We start from the raw sequence: 14,027 nt of genomic DNA, 5'->3' as shown, positions 1-14,027 counted from the left end.
CTCACCACCCTCATAATAAAGATTTTTTTCCTAATGTCTAATCTAAATCTCCCCACTGTCTGCTTAAAGCCATTCCCCCTTGTCCTGTCACTATATGCCCTTGTAAATTGTCCCTCTCCTGTTTTCTTGTAGGCTCCTCTAGGTATTGGGAAACTGTTATAAGTTCTAGCTTTGACTGCTCCTGGCAAAGGGCTTTTGGCAACGATTCTTCTCTCCAGGAGTTTAGTATGCAAAACATAGAATAGAATCACAGAATCACAGAATCACAGAATCATAGTCAGATAGTTTGGAAGAGACCTTTAAGATCATCAAATCCATTTTCCCAGGGTTGCCAAGACCATTACTAAACCATATTACTGAGGACCTCATCTACACGGTTTTTGAACGCTTCCACCGGAAGGTGGGATGTGTTTCCACCACTTTCCTAGGAAGCCCATTCAAACACCTCATCACTGTCTCTGTGAAGAACTTTTTCCTAATATCCAGTCTAAACCTCTCCTGGCACAGCCTGAAGCTGTTACCTCTTGTCTTATTGCTTGTTACCTGGGAGAAGAGATCGACACCCACTTCACTACAACCTCCTTTCAGGTAGCTGTAAAGAGTGATAAGGTCCCCTCTGAGGTTTCTCTTCTCCAAACTAAACAACCCTAGTTCGCTCAGCCATTCCTCATGCCCATGTTGGCTGTATGAAACCTCTTACAACTGTTAAGTGAGCATTAATACAGAAGAGTTTTCTTCTGTGTTAACACATATATTAGATATATGTACATATATTATATATCAATTATTTGATATGTTTCTAGATTTCAAGTATGTTAAAATGGTCCTTGAACAATGAAAATAATAATTGCAGCACTATTTTGTAAACTATATGCTTTTCTTGCAAATTACCCTATTCTGAGACTGCAAAATAAATCTGGGTCAAATCACACCACCATTATTGTCCCCTTTTCCCAAGCTAGCAGGAGTGTAAAATTAAAAAGCCTAACACCATGTTATTCAAAAACAACCCAGAAAGCTCTTGGGATAATTTCACCATTCCTGTACTGTGGTAAAACCAGTTCAAAGTTAGCCAGTTTTAAGTCCTTTGACTTGGAGAAGGATATGCCAGAGACAGATGTGAACCTTCATTTCCTCCTAACTTGCCTTCACAAGTACAGTAGTATCTAGTGACTCATCTAAGTTTGATACCTTAAAGATAGTAATAATCATGTTACCGAAAACAATCACTCCCTTTTTTGCCAGCCTACAGGAGACACAGTTTAAGCTAAGTGGGTTTGTTCAGTTTTTGTTTCTCTGTGTGTGAAAAACAGAATTGCTGTATGTGAAAAGTGATTACTGAGGAAACTAACTGGAAGACACAGTACATAGTTACCTCTCAAATATTGAGGTCAGTAGTTAATCATTTACATTGCATGGGTCAGGAAGATCCATTCACTAATGCAGATTCTGCTGAAAGCATAAGCATAAAGCCCTTTGTGCTGGTGTGGCAGCAAACTTTCCTACAGACTTTATTAGAAAAATTAAAAGCCAAACCCATGACAGAATTAATAGTTTTTCTCAAAAGTTATCAATTAATACAAAGTATTCTTCAGAATATTCTGAAATATTGGGCAAAACTTCCTCCAAAGCTAGACCACCTTTAGAGGAATTGGTGAGAACTGGTTTCAGGAACTAGCACAGATCATCTCTTAAATAAATCAAAAATCAAGTTAGGAATTCATATTATTGCTCTTAGAAAAAAATTCCCTTATTTTTATGGCATATTTATAGAAACAGAATCTGTACATTTATCCATGAAATGACAGTTGCTCTTACACCACTTAGCATGCTTAACAATGCAGATTCTCTGACAACACCTTTACAAAGTACAAAGGAGCGAAATAATTACAACCTATCAGAGAGAATATAAGCATTCAAGTATCAGTTGTCAGAAATTCATGTGATTAATAGTAAATTGGATTAGACAGTTTTTTAAAAAGAGAGACATTTTTTCCAGCTGGAACTTTATAGGTTATCTATGAATCCACAGGGATGTACAAAGGAAAAAAAAAAAAAAGCTAAAAGAAGTTGCAGAAGAAATAACTGTGGGAAGGCATGGTAGAAGAGTCCAGACACAGATGGTTACAGTCTGTATTTATTCTCAAGGAAATATCACAAGGCAGACCATCTGATGCTGAGGAAATAGCGTAGCTGTAAGCTAGCATATACTATGTTTAAAAAGATCATCCATCCTGTCAGAAATAGAAATATTCCATATAAGAAGTGTGGAGGCTGCAATTTGTGTGCAACCTCGGTCACTTCAGCAGCATTACTCCCTTCCTTTTGCTGAAGTGCCAGGCAAAGATAATGGCAGCCATCCTGGCTGCCGACAGCTAGATACAGCCAGGACTCTTAGTGCTAAAGAGGTTAAAATTCTCTTTTGTGCTGTTCCAGCTATTTAATCTCCTTCCTAGCTCTTTCACTGGCATCTCTTTGGGTTTTGTACCAAATTCAGTTCCTTATTCTCTACTGCCAGACTGACACCACAACAGTGACATACTTACATTGTTATCTGAACCACCACATCACCGAGGAGCTGTAATCAGGGAACTCGCTCCGTTTGCCACCATACCCACAGAGCAGGAAGCACAGTTCCTGCTCTGGTTTATGACCTCTTTCTGTTTTCTCTCCTGCAAACAGTTCACCTCTGCATCAAAGCTACATCTTACTCCCCAGTTCTTTCAATTTCTTTGCTTTTGCCTGTTTCCAAGCAGCGATTTCCTCTTCTGAATCTTTCTTCACACTTTTATTTCAACTGACATCATGCATATATTCCTAATGAAATGCAGAAAGACTACACAAATCTTGAAAAATATTGGAACTCTTTAATCTTTGATTTTTTTTTTCAGAAAAACAAATTAATAAATATTTTCCTAATTTTTAATTAAATATTATCACTTTGCACTTTCCTTCCTTTCCTTTAAAAAAATAGAAATAATATTTTTTTAATTAATATTAATGAAATTTTTTAGGCACAAACCCACTATCATTAGCTCTATAGCACATGTGATTGGTATCATAACTTATTTGATCCATTATGTTTACTTTGTACTGTTTTAGGGATGAGGAGATTGTCTTTCTATGCATTGCAGGTAGCAAATCTCCTGCAGAAAATTAGACCACTCACAGACTAACCTACTGAATTTATTTCTATATTAAATACTTTAGAACCACACAGAAATTTTCCTGGAGAAAAAAAAAAGACCAAATATGAACAACAAAAAACTCTCCAATCACAAGAAGTAAGCAATATTATTTTAGATGTGCATAGTTAGTCCTGGTCAATAATACAACATACAGCAGAACATAACTTCAATAGGCAAATGAAAGGTATGGTTAAAATCATTACTTCCTTTGTCTTCATGTTTGTAAAATCAACTCAGAAGTGATTTTTTTTTGCAACAGTTTTCAGAGCATACAATAGCTAAAGAATGTTACCACAGTTGCAAAGTACATAACACCAGCAATGTTCCAAGGAAAATATTAGGCTTTCTGATCACTTAACCTATGATAATAAGGGTGCATTTTGGAACATGCCACTATTATCTTGTGTATTTTAATAATGGCTTCTTCAACTGTGTAGCTTGTTAAAACTCCTCAATGCTCCATCATAAAAGTTAGCAGAAAGAAGAAGTCTATTTTTGCCACAAAAATGACCGAAAATAAAATGAATACAGAATATTTAATGGAGACTTACACATAAAAATAATTCAAAAAAATTTGAAAATGGCTTTGTAGTTAACAAACACCACACTTTTCTGTGACACTAAACACACAGTCAAAGGTCATCTTGGAATATTCATCTAAGAAAGCTCTTTGGATCTGGTCCAAAATATTTTTGCAAGTGACAGTATATTCAGGAATTTGAGTTTTATGTATCTTAGAATGAAGAATAACTTTGAATTATTCAGCACCATACACTACCTTTCCAAAATGATAGGTAGATCATATTAGATTATATTATAAATATATAATATAATATAATAATTATATAATATATAATATAATATAATATATTATATAATATAAATATAATATATATTATAAATCATATAGATTATATTAGAGGTTGATGACTGTTAACAGCATGGCAATAAAAGCATGCGTTTTATCTTAGCAGTAGAGGGGTTTGAATTAACATATATAAATCTTAAGTCCCACTTCAGTGCTGTCATAATATCACTCAAATTTTATATATATGGGGGTTTTTTATACACATCATCTACCTTTCTAAATGTGCCATAGATGACTAGTTTATGATAAAGTGTATCTTCTTAAAAGTAACAACACAAAACTAGTTGCATCATTTAAAGGGTCTACTATTACTCTAGTCAGAGAAATAGCCAGTACCTGAGCACATGATGGTCATGTTGAAAAATTTCCTCTCCATACATTGAAATTTCAGCCTTGTTCTTTGTTTCACAATGTATGTATTTAAGGAGCAGCAAATACTCAAGACTTGGTTGGGTCAAGGCCCAATCATCATGAAGCACCAAACATCTTGCTACATCATGAGATCATTTGCAGCAGCTCCATTAGTCCTCCCTGACTGCAGTGAGTTCTTGCAAACAAGAGTTGTTTTGCATTAACAGTTTCTGATATTTACAGTGACATCTCTCTTTCTGTCTTTGTTAATTTTGCTAATCAAGTTTATTTGGCTTAGGAAGTTGTAAAAGCTATTCTCAAATAACTGAAGCTTTCTGATCTCTTTCCAGACATGAAACTGTAAATTTTATGTTTTCTTCTTTTGATTGTGAGGATGAACTTAATATTTTAAATCAATGTTTTAGAACTATCTTTGAACTAGGTATCTTATCCAAGCTCTGCTTAATCTTTCTAAGGAGTGTGTACTCTTTGATAACAACAAGATCACTGCGTTCAAAGCTGTAATAGTGAAAGGTGTAACAGCTTGGTTTACTCAACTTTATAATCCTCTACGGCAGGGCTGACTGAAGGTTGAATAAACATTGGGTTTATGATATTGGTAAACTCTCTGGACATAAAAAATTGGGGGTAAAGTCTTCCCAAAACTAATAAGATATTAATATGCAATAAAATTAAGCAAATATTTTTTAATAATCTTTCAAAATCAAATTAGACTTGTGACTTATATTATTAACACCTTAAATATAGAAAAATACAGAAATTGCACAAATGGCCAGTTCTGTTTCCTAGATAGTCACTAATTACTTGGTTCAAGATAATCTTGGTAGTCTCACTGACAGTCTCAAGATGTGAATGTGCTATGAGGTAATGCTGTATCACTGCAAGAATCAAACATTCAGAGTTCTTTGAAAACTGCTTATCCATAATGATTATGCAGCATCTAGGGTATTGCAGTATAAATCATTGGGTTCAATTATACGGACTAAAACACCGCTTTAAGTAATTGTCTTATACATTGCTGTGTGACACCAGCTGAACCTAACTGCCTTCAGTCACCACTTCTAACATTAGCAGTTAAGCCATCTTAAGAAAGCCAAGACATCCAGAAAAATAAACTTTATCTGAATTTTCTGTTGCTCCCAGGAAATGCCATTTGAATTTTAATGCTCTCATTCACAGGCTGTCTAGATCCACCCAGTTTTATTTCATAGTTCTGTGGTCTGTATCAGACCTTTCTTGCAACCACTATTTACTGCAAAAATTGAGTCTCAAGGCATTAGACATGAATCTGAATCAAATTATTGATAACTGAACACAAATAATCAGTTTTCCACAATTTTGATAGAATAGCAAAGACTTTCTGCTATGCCTTTAGCATTTCTGTTATTAGTGAGTCACTTACATTGTTTTTGTTACCGACGTACGTGGCAAATACCCTGGCACAGGGTGCCCTTATCAAAATGGTCAGCCTCCTTGCATTTTTCCATGCCTGGATACATCAGATGAGCCTGTGTTTAGCCTCACTTCTGAGCTCTACTTTAAACCACTCCTGGCCAAGAATTTAGCATCTTGGATGCACTTTTTCATGGGAACTGTCTTTATACATGATCATCAACATGCAATTTATCTTCTTTGAACTTATTAAGTTAGCTTGAACCTTAGAAAATAATTCCATTATCATTAAAACCACATCTGTGCACCAAACTTGCCCCCTGCAAGTACAAATTTGGCACATTTATTTTACATTAGTCATAGAACATAATACAGAATTTTTATCAGCTTGATGTCTTTGGTATGTCTTTATATTTCAAGCTGCCATGACAAAGACAGCCCCAAAACCCTTTAAGTGTATTTATCATTGACATGTTGAATGGCAACAGATTTGATTCAAAATTAAAATCTAGATATTTAAAAATTGTTGAACTATGTCAGAAACATTTACAGCTCAAGGTTACCTTAAAAACAATATGTCTAGTATTTGCAAGGTATAAAAAAGATTTTTTTTCTGATATTTTAACCTGAATATCTTCAATTCTAGAGTGCCTAGTCAATACCAGTTCAGTATAGTAAGCACTAAAGAAAAAAACAGACCCTGCAAGCAGCGTTGGATAGAGGAACTATGACCTCTCAGGGCTCCAGTTTGCAATATGGAGCAGGGACTATTCAGAAAAACAAATCCTCTTCAGATCTTCAAATCCCCGAAAACACTAGCAGAAATTTAATGAGACCTGGATGCATAACCTTTTTAGATCACCTTGAAAGATCCAGCTTTCATCTTTAACATTTTTCTCTCATTTCTTGTAACAAGATTCACCTTCCAAAGACCATAAACTCCCACAAAATCCAGCCATCAAGACTTTAAACTCACTGTCCACTTTCAAATCTCCTCTGAAAGTTGCAGGCAGGTTGCCTTGCTATGATAGGCTTTATGATGGATCAAGTGTAGTTTGCTTCTGTCACCCTTAGCTGGAATAAGTATCACCTCCACCCACAATCAATGTAATCAATGCATCCTGTACTCTAGCTATTTTAACACCATCACAATAATGTGGTGAAGCCTTGGATCAAAGGCTGCACTGCCAAATGTTCCAGCGCTTCACAGATCCAGGCATAACCAGAGACTTTCAGATACTCTTTAAGGCACAAATGCGACCCAGCAATCCCCAGCTATTACAACATTAACTGACTGCTTCACTTTTGGACTTTTGGTTTTATACTGGGATGGGTTTATGCACACTTTATTTTACTTTTTTTTTTTTTTAAATAGTAAATATTTTCTTGATCATTTACATCTATCTTGGAGAACTTTGATATTGTTCTTATTCCTTGATCGCAGTGGTTAAGCCAGTCAGAAGTGAAAACCTTTCTGAGAGAGCAAAACTATTAAAATGCAGCAGAAGATAATACTCTTTCCCCATTATTTTCCCTTTTTGCTTGTTCAGGAACAAATATCCTTACAACTTGTGAAGTCAATAAGCATCTTTCCATTAACTTAAGAAAGCTTTAGATGAGGTTTAGAAAAACTGATAGGGATCAGATGGTATTGATCAGTTTTCTTTTATTCTGTTTGTATTAATCAGTACCAGAAAAATAAATATCATAAATGTTACTGCCAATGTTATGATAAGATACATAAATAAATATACTCAATTTGATGGTTATGGAAGGGCAAACACAGAGCAATAATTCTAGATTCTGAATATTAAAGATATCAATATTAAGTGCCCATGAGAGCATTTGCTCTCCCTCTGTGATGTTTTTACTCCAACTGCTGGTGAATGCTATGCATCAAAAAACACACTATCTTTTAAAGCATTAGTATATATGCAAAGGGAATTTTTGAAAAATATTCACTGTTAATGATACTGAGATTAGCAAGGATGTAATATTTTTAGAAGTTTATTTTACACGGGTCTCTAGAAACAGTCCTGGAATCAATCCATGGCTTTGTTAGGTTGTTAGACTCTTGATATAGATTTTCCTTTTTTAATTTTAAAAATGTTTTTTCACATGATGTGTGGTTAGAGTGGCGTGCTATTCAAGTAAAATTTTCATTCTTGTATCTCTTTGTCTAAAATAAAGGCAACAGGTAAATCACAAAGAGGATGTAAATGTGAAAACAAAGGGTTTAAATTTTTTTTCTATTAAATGTTTTACTCATCTACATTTAACAATCTTTGCTCTCCCAGTAGTTTTAGAAAGAGAATCGAAAATCCAGTGATATAAATAGTGCCTTTTTAATCTGTGAGAAAAGAATCCCCAGTTTCATTGTAGAAATGCTATTAAGATGATATTTGATGTATGCCTCTCAGCACAAACAAGTGGTGTGGCACCTATGAGAAGAGAGTTCAGGAAACACTTGTGAGAACAACTTATTCACCTGTGTCCACCCATACACTGATAATAAGAAAACAGGGTCTGATCTGGATTTCACTGAGTTTATTGTAAGTCTTCCATTAACATCAATGTACTTTGGAAGAAGTCCATGACAACCATCACAGTACAGTTAGGAGATGAGCTTTCAGTGCAAAGGACACCCAAGCATATTGCAGACAAACTGTAAGTGTGGGTAACCTTCAAATATATTCTAAAAGTGTATGACACTTCAAGAACCATAGGAAATGAACTACCTACTTGAAAATGCAGAGGGAAGAAAGTGGATATTCAAACTGGAGCTGTCCAAAACACTGGAGTTAATGTAGTTTTGATCTGCTCTTTAAAGGCCGAAGCTTTAAGAAATTTTAAAATATAGTATTGGGCTCATCTTCTGTGAACAGTTATATGTACAAGTAGTGCCAGAGCAGTTTTAAAGGAACAAAATCGAATAAGTGTAGCTCCAGATCCGAAGTCTTTCTAGAAATGATAAGACACATAAATAAAGAAGGAAAATATTCTGTACAAGATTTGCGTTTAGGTCTTTTCTTGGAGTTTGCCAAAAAATTGCTGTATGTTTCATGTATGCTCCATAAAAAACAGAATTTAGTTAAAAATTGGATGCACTGTGATAAGGATCCCAGCACAATAGCATTCCTTTGCAGTGAGGATTACTCTTCCTTTGCAGGTAGGATGCCTGGGGGAAAAGCTCAGTGCAAGCTACATTTGATTAATATTTTTGCCTGCTCAATTGCATGTGGCCTGTTTTATTCCAAGATGTGTGTGGGGAAATCTCATGCTGCAGTGTTCAGAATATAGGAGATGTGGACCTGATGGTGAATTCTAAAGGCAGAAATTAGGGGCTTGAAAGTAATGTGGAAGGATGTTAGAAGCTAATGAATTCCCTCAAGCATTTCTCACTTTTCCCTCTGAGAATGTCTGTAGCTGGCACTCTTGCCCACGTACTGACTCATGATCACTGTATTTCCATGCGCTCCTGTTGGTGTTGTCGTTTGAATACTGATATAACTAAGAGGAATACACCATATGGTGGCATTGCTGCACTGGGTACTGTTAAATACAGAAGTGACGTGGATTGCACGTATAAAGCTGTATTTTTAGTATTCAGAACAACAACGTAGGCCAGATTTCTCCAAAACTCTCACTCCTCATCAGGGTATCAAAACAGGGGGCAGATTCTCAAGTTTTCAACTTGCAGCTGCTTGTACTGGAACAACAGTTGTTGGATTTTTCAGAAGAGTTTCAGTCAAAAATACTATGATCTTTTTATTATGTTATGCTGCAGTTTCTCCATAGACTAGAAGTTTTTATTTCATGTAAACCTAGCAACTCATGGAGTCATCTGGGCTTGCTCTTGCTTTCCTCACCTACAAATGTGCAACTCCATGGGCTTTCTGAAGTCTTTCCTGAATATGCCAATCTAAAAGGGTAGCTAATGTGGAAAGCCTTCTAAGGGAACACAAAGACCAGTATCATCCTAGTGTAAGTGAGAACACAAGTTCCTGGCTACTAGCTCTGGTTACTTCACTTAACTGAGTGGTAATTTCTTCAGTAAACGTTAAAAATGGAATTATGTTTGTCAATAAACATGATTACTACACATGATTATATCTAAAAAAGAGAAAAAAGATATACACGAAACAAATATTTTGCTTAGTTGGTACTTTGAAAATATGTGATTTTTACTTATAGATGGACATGCAAAATTAGTTCTCCCTAAATTATCAAATAAAAATGTGACCAGTGCAGCTATTGTAATTTTTAGCTAGAAAGTTAATTTCAGAATCTATTGATGTTCTTCAGATCTATCTGATTTATTTTCTTATAACATCGGTAACCTGTTATACTACCCATTTATTTGATCTTTGTTTGGCTGGTGCTCATGTAATGTGGTGTTACTGGCTTCTGCTGGAACCTTTCTAACAAACAACTAGAATATTTTTATGTGTCATTTTATATGACATGCAATGCTTTTCTCCAGCTGTCTTTTCTCATGCTACCTACTGTGACTTCTCTTTCTCTTGGGTCCTGGGCATATACATCAGACCTTGCAATTTTTAGAATAGTCCTGGCAGGTGACTTGGAATATCTTAGAATCATACAGAATGGTTTGGGTCAGAAGGAACCTTTAAACACCATCTAGTTCCAATCCCCTGCTGCTGGCAGGGGCATCTTCCACTGGATTAGGTTGTTCAAAGCCCCGTCATACCTGGACTTGAACACTATCCTTGTTTTTCTGCCTGCTGCTGGCTCTTGTATTATGCCATAGCTCTTATCTTGACTTAGCCCTTCTGTCCCCTAGTACTGCCTGTCTCCTCCCTTGTCAAATACTGCAGTCAGTTAATGATACCCATCTTGTACACACACAGCTTGTTTCCCCCTAAAAAACATAAATGACTTCTTTAAATACGCATACCTGCTTTTGCATTCACTTTTTAGGCATTTCAACTGGGACATTTCTAGGAGCATAGCCCAGAATGGAAGCCATCTTGTGTGATAGCAATTGAAAAGTATCACGACTTTTTTTTTTCTGTGAATTACTCTAATTCTAATTACAAGATAGCTGAGAAATGCTTAAATATGCTTATGTCCCTCCTTTCTTTCCTGGTTTATATCTTCTCTCACAACAATGCAGTGTATTTCTGACAAATGGAATTAATTTTTAAAATGTGATTGAAGAAACTGTAACACTGAGGTAATGCTATACAAGATAAAAGAGTTTTTCTGGCATTCATAATAATCAGGACTGAAAGAAGAGTGTATATATTCAAAGCACAAGGGACATTTCTTGAACATATCTAAGAAGTATCACTGACTTTAACAAGACTCTCGAGACTCAGCATCTGTTAGTCCAGTCTAGACAACATACCTAACAAGAGACAATGTTTGTCATCTGTAACCAAGGGATATTTTTATATCAAAGTGAAGAGTAACTACAACTTTTCCCTTACAGCATGTGAAGGCGAAACTCGCCATTCTCTCATTCACTTTTTGGTATTTCACAGCTGTACAACCCTTTAATGTCCAGGCAGCAGAAAGCAAAGGGAAAATACACCTTGCATCTTTCTATTTTGTATCATTTGAATGAAAATTTATGCAGATATTGAACAGTTTTATTTCTTCGAATGGTTCCTGGAAGCATTTTTCATAAACAGTAGTTTGTTTTTTTTCTGCCTGAACCCAATGTTAAGACCAAATACTATTCATTTTAGTGTTAATATTTAATTTGTCCTGGGAACTTTAGGTTTCACAGAAATGGCACTAAGTCACCATGGAATGATACAGTACACTTCCAGAAAACATTCTTCTCTTTAATTTGTAGACTGTGTGTGATCAAAAGCAAGAAAGGTAGCAAAAAATTGTCTAGGGAGACTTTATGCATGTGTAAATGTACCTGGAGGAGTGGGAACAGGTTGGTTTGAAAAATAAGGCTCTCTTTGTTTCAATCCTATTCTGGGTGCAAATAGGGGAAAAAGTAAAAGTCGTTATTGTCTTCCATTGCTGTAAATCATGAGTTATCTCACTGTCATCCCTGCAAAAACAGTGAAATTAAAGGAAAATTACAACATTTCCTTGCTAATATATTTGTGAAAAATGGTAGTTGTACCTGTGCAGCTGAAGGTCACGCCAGTCTGACCTACTCCAAAACTTGCTTCCTGCTCTTTACCCATAAAGTATGAATTAAATGATTAATAACATTTGAGAAAACTGTGCACAGAAGCAGTATAAAACAGGGGAATTGGACATATGTGTGCATGTAAAGAAACCAAAAATACAGCTAAGAACTTAAAGGTTTTCATATGCAAATACACACAGGCTGTGAGTGAATCTGCAGGTTTGCATTCAAGCACAAAGTATTAGCAAGCTTATCCGCTAAGAAAGCCTAACTAGAAATGGAGGCTGTGCGGCCTCTGTTCCTTTTGCTGTCCTGCAGATCTATGGATAGGTTATTCACAGAGCTAATCATATTTAAAAACCCAAAGTTCATCTCTGGCTGGCAGACAGCAGGTGCTCATGAGACACTTCCTACTCTTTTAAGGTGTCATGTAGCAGCTATCTTTGTTGCCACATGCCTAGGTTTTTGTCATGCTCTTTATAGCCCTACTTCCTGGAGGAATCATTCTCCTTGAAAAGGAAGTGTCCAATGCTATAAGGATTGTGGAAAAGGTAAAAATCTAACCTGACCAGATTCGAAAACCCCAATGGCAAGACATAAGAACCATCTTATCTGTTTTCACTAAATAGTTCATGACCTTTTAAACTGGCTCATTATTTTCAAAATACTTTTGAGCCTGGCTCAAAATATACTTGAGCTTGCTAGTGGTGAGCTTACTTGCAGTTTTGGGTATTTGCACTGTTATTATTCCTGCTGTAAATGCAACTGAATAAGGAACTACTGAAACCTATCAACCACAAAGACACAGGGCCTCATAATGTGTGGAGATTGGATGAAGACCTTTTCACAGAAAGTAAGGATAGTTAATGGTAAAGGTACTCTTGGTATCGTTTTACTGAGCCTATTGAGAAGACTGTGTTAAATGGCACAGGTATTTACAGCATGATCAAGTAACAGCAAAGCATGACTAATGCTCCCCAATAAGTAGGAAGGTTTTGCTTTCTTCCTTCCCTCCCATTCTATTCTATAGCTTTTCAGATAAATTCCAGTTATCTTTTTATTTTCTTAGGTGGAAATCACCTCTATTCTTGGCTCAAGTTCTATTATTGAAGGTTTGAAGTGATTGTTGAAAAGAATGGGAAGAAAGTTTAAAAGATCGAGAATATTTTTTGAAAGAACCTTCACTTCAAACTGGATAAATTTACAAAATGTAAGGAAGAAATACTGAGTCAGACAATTAGCCCAGTCAGGCCAGTACTCTAACAGAGGTGCTGCTTTACGAGAGTAATGGTGATTAGCCACAGTCCCCTCTTCTCAGCAACACCCAGCATCCAAAATCTTTGTGTTAGTGTAGTTAGAGAGCATATCCCTACCTACTCCTTTTAGCGTAAGTCTCTAGACCGTATTTCCATAACTTCCTTTATAATTTATGATTCTATTAATTGTCTCCATTACCTCCTGTCGCAAAAGTTCCTAGAAGTTCTCTATCCACTGTGTAAAAAGGTACTTTCTACTGTCTAGTTTAAACTTACCTTTTGTCAGCTTCAGCTACTGCTCACTCATCCAGTGTGGTGTAGTTTGGTAAATAACAGCTCCACATATACCTTATCCACCACCTTGTAGATTTTGCAAGACTTCATCATACTCTGTTTTCTTCTTTCCAAATGGATGAGTCCCAGAGTCTTTAGCGTCTCTGTGTAATTACTTTTTCTCCTTACTCATTTCAGTTGCCCTTGTCTGTACTTTCTCTAACTCCACAGACTTTTCTGAGATGCAGAGACCAGAAATACACACAGTATGCAGGATATGGGCATACCAATGCTTCAAATAATAGCAAAATATTACTTTTTGTTTCTTTCTCAATACTGTTCCTGATGATGTCATTCCTTGTTGAACAGATAATTGCAGGCACCTGCCAACGATGAATGAAATTGTTCTTCTGAGTTGTACCTGCCATTTCTGAGCTCAGCATCAATCAAACACAATTTGGATTATTTTTCCTACCGTACAGTTATCTACTCTGAAGCTTATCCATTGTTTTTTTTCCTATTCAGTCACTGAGGTCCTTGTGATTATCCTTATAACCAGC

The sequence above is a fragment of the Psittacula echo genome (genome assembly GCF_963264785.1).
Source record: "Psittacula echo genome assembly, chromosome: 1".
Classification (NCBI taxonomy): Eukaryota; Metazoa; Chordata; class Aves; order Psittaciformes; family Psittacidae; genus Psittacula; species Psittacula echo.
This window is presented reverse-complemented; position numbering follows the sequence as displayed.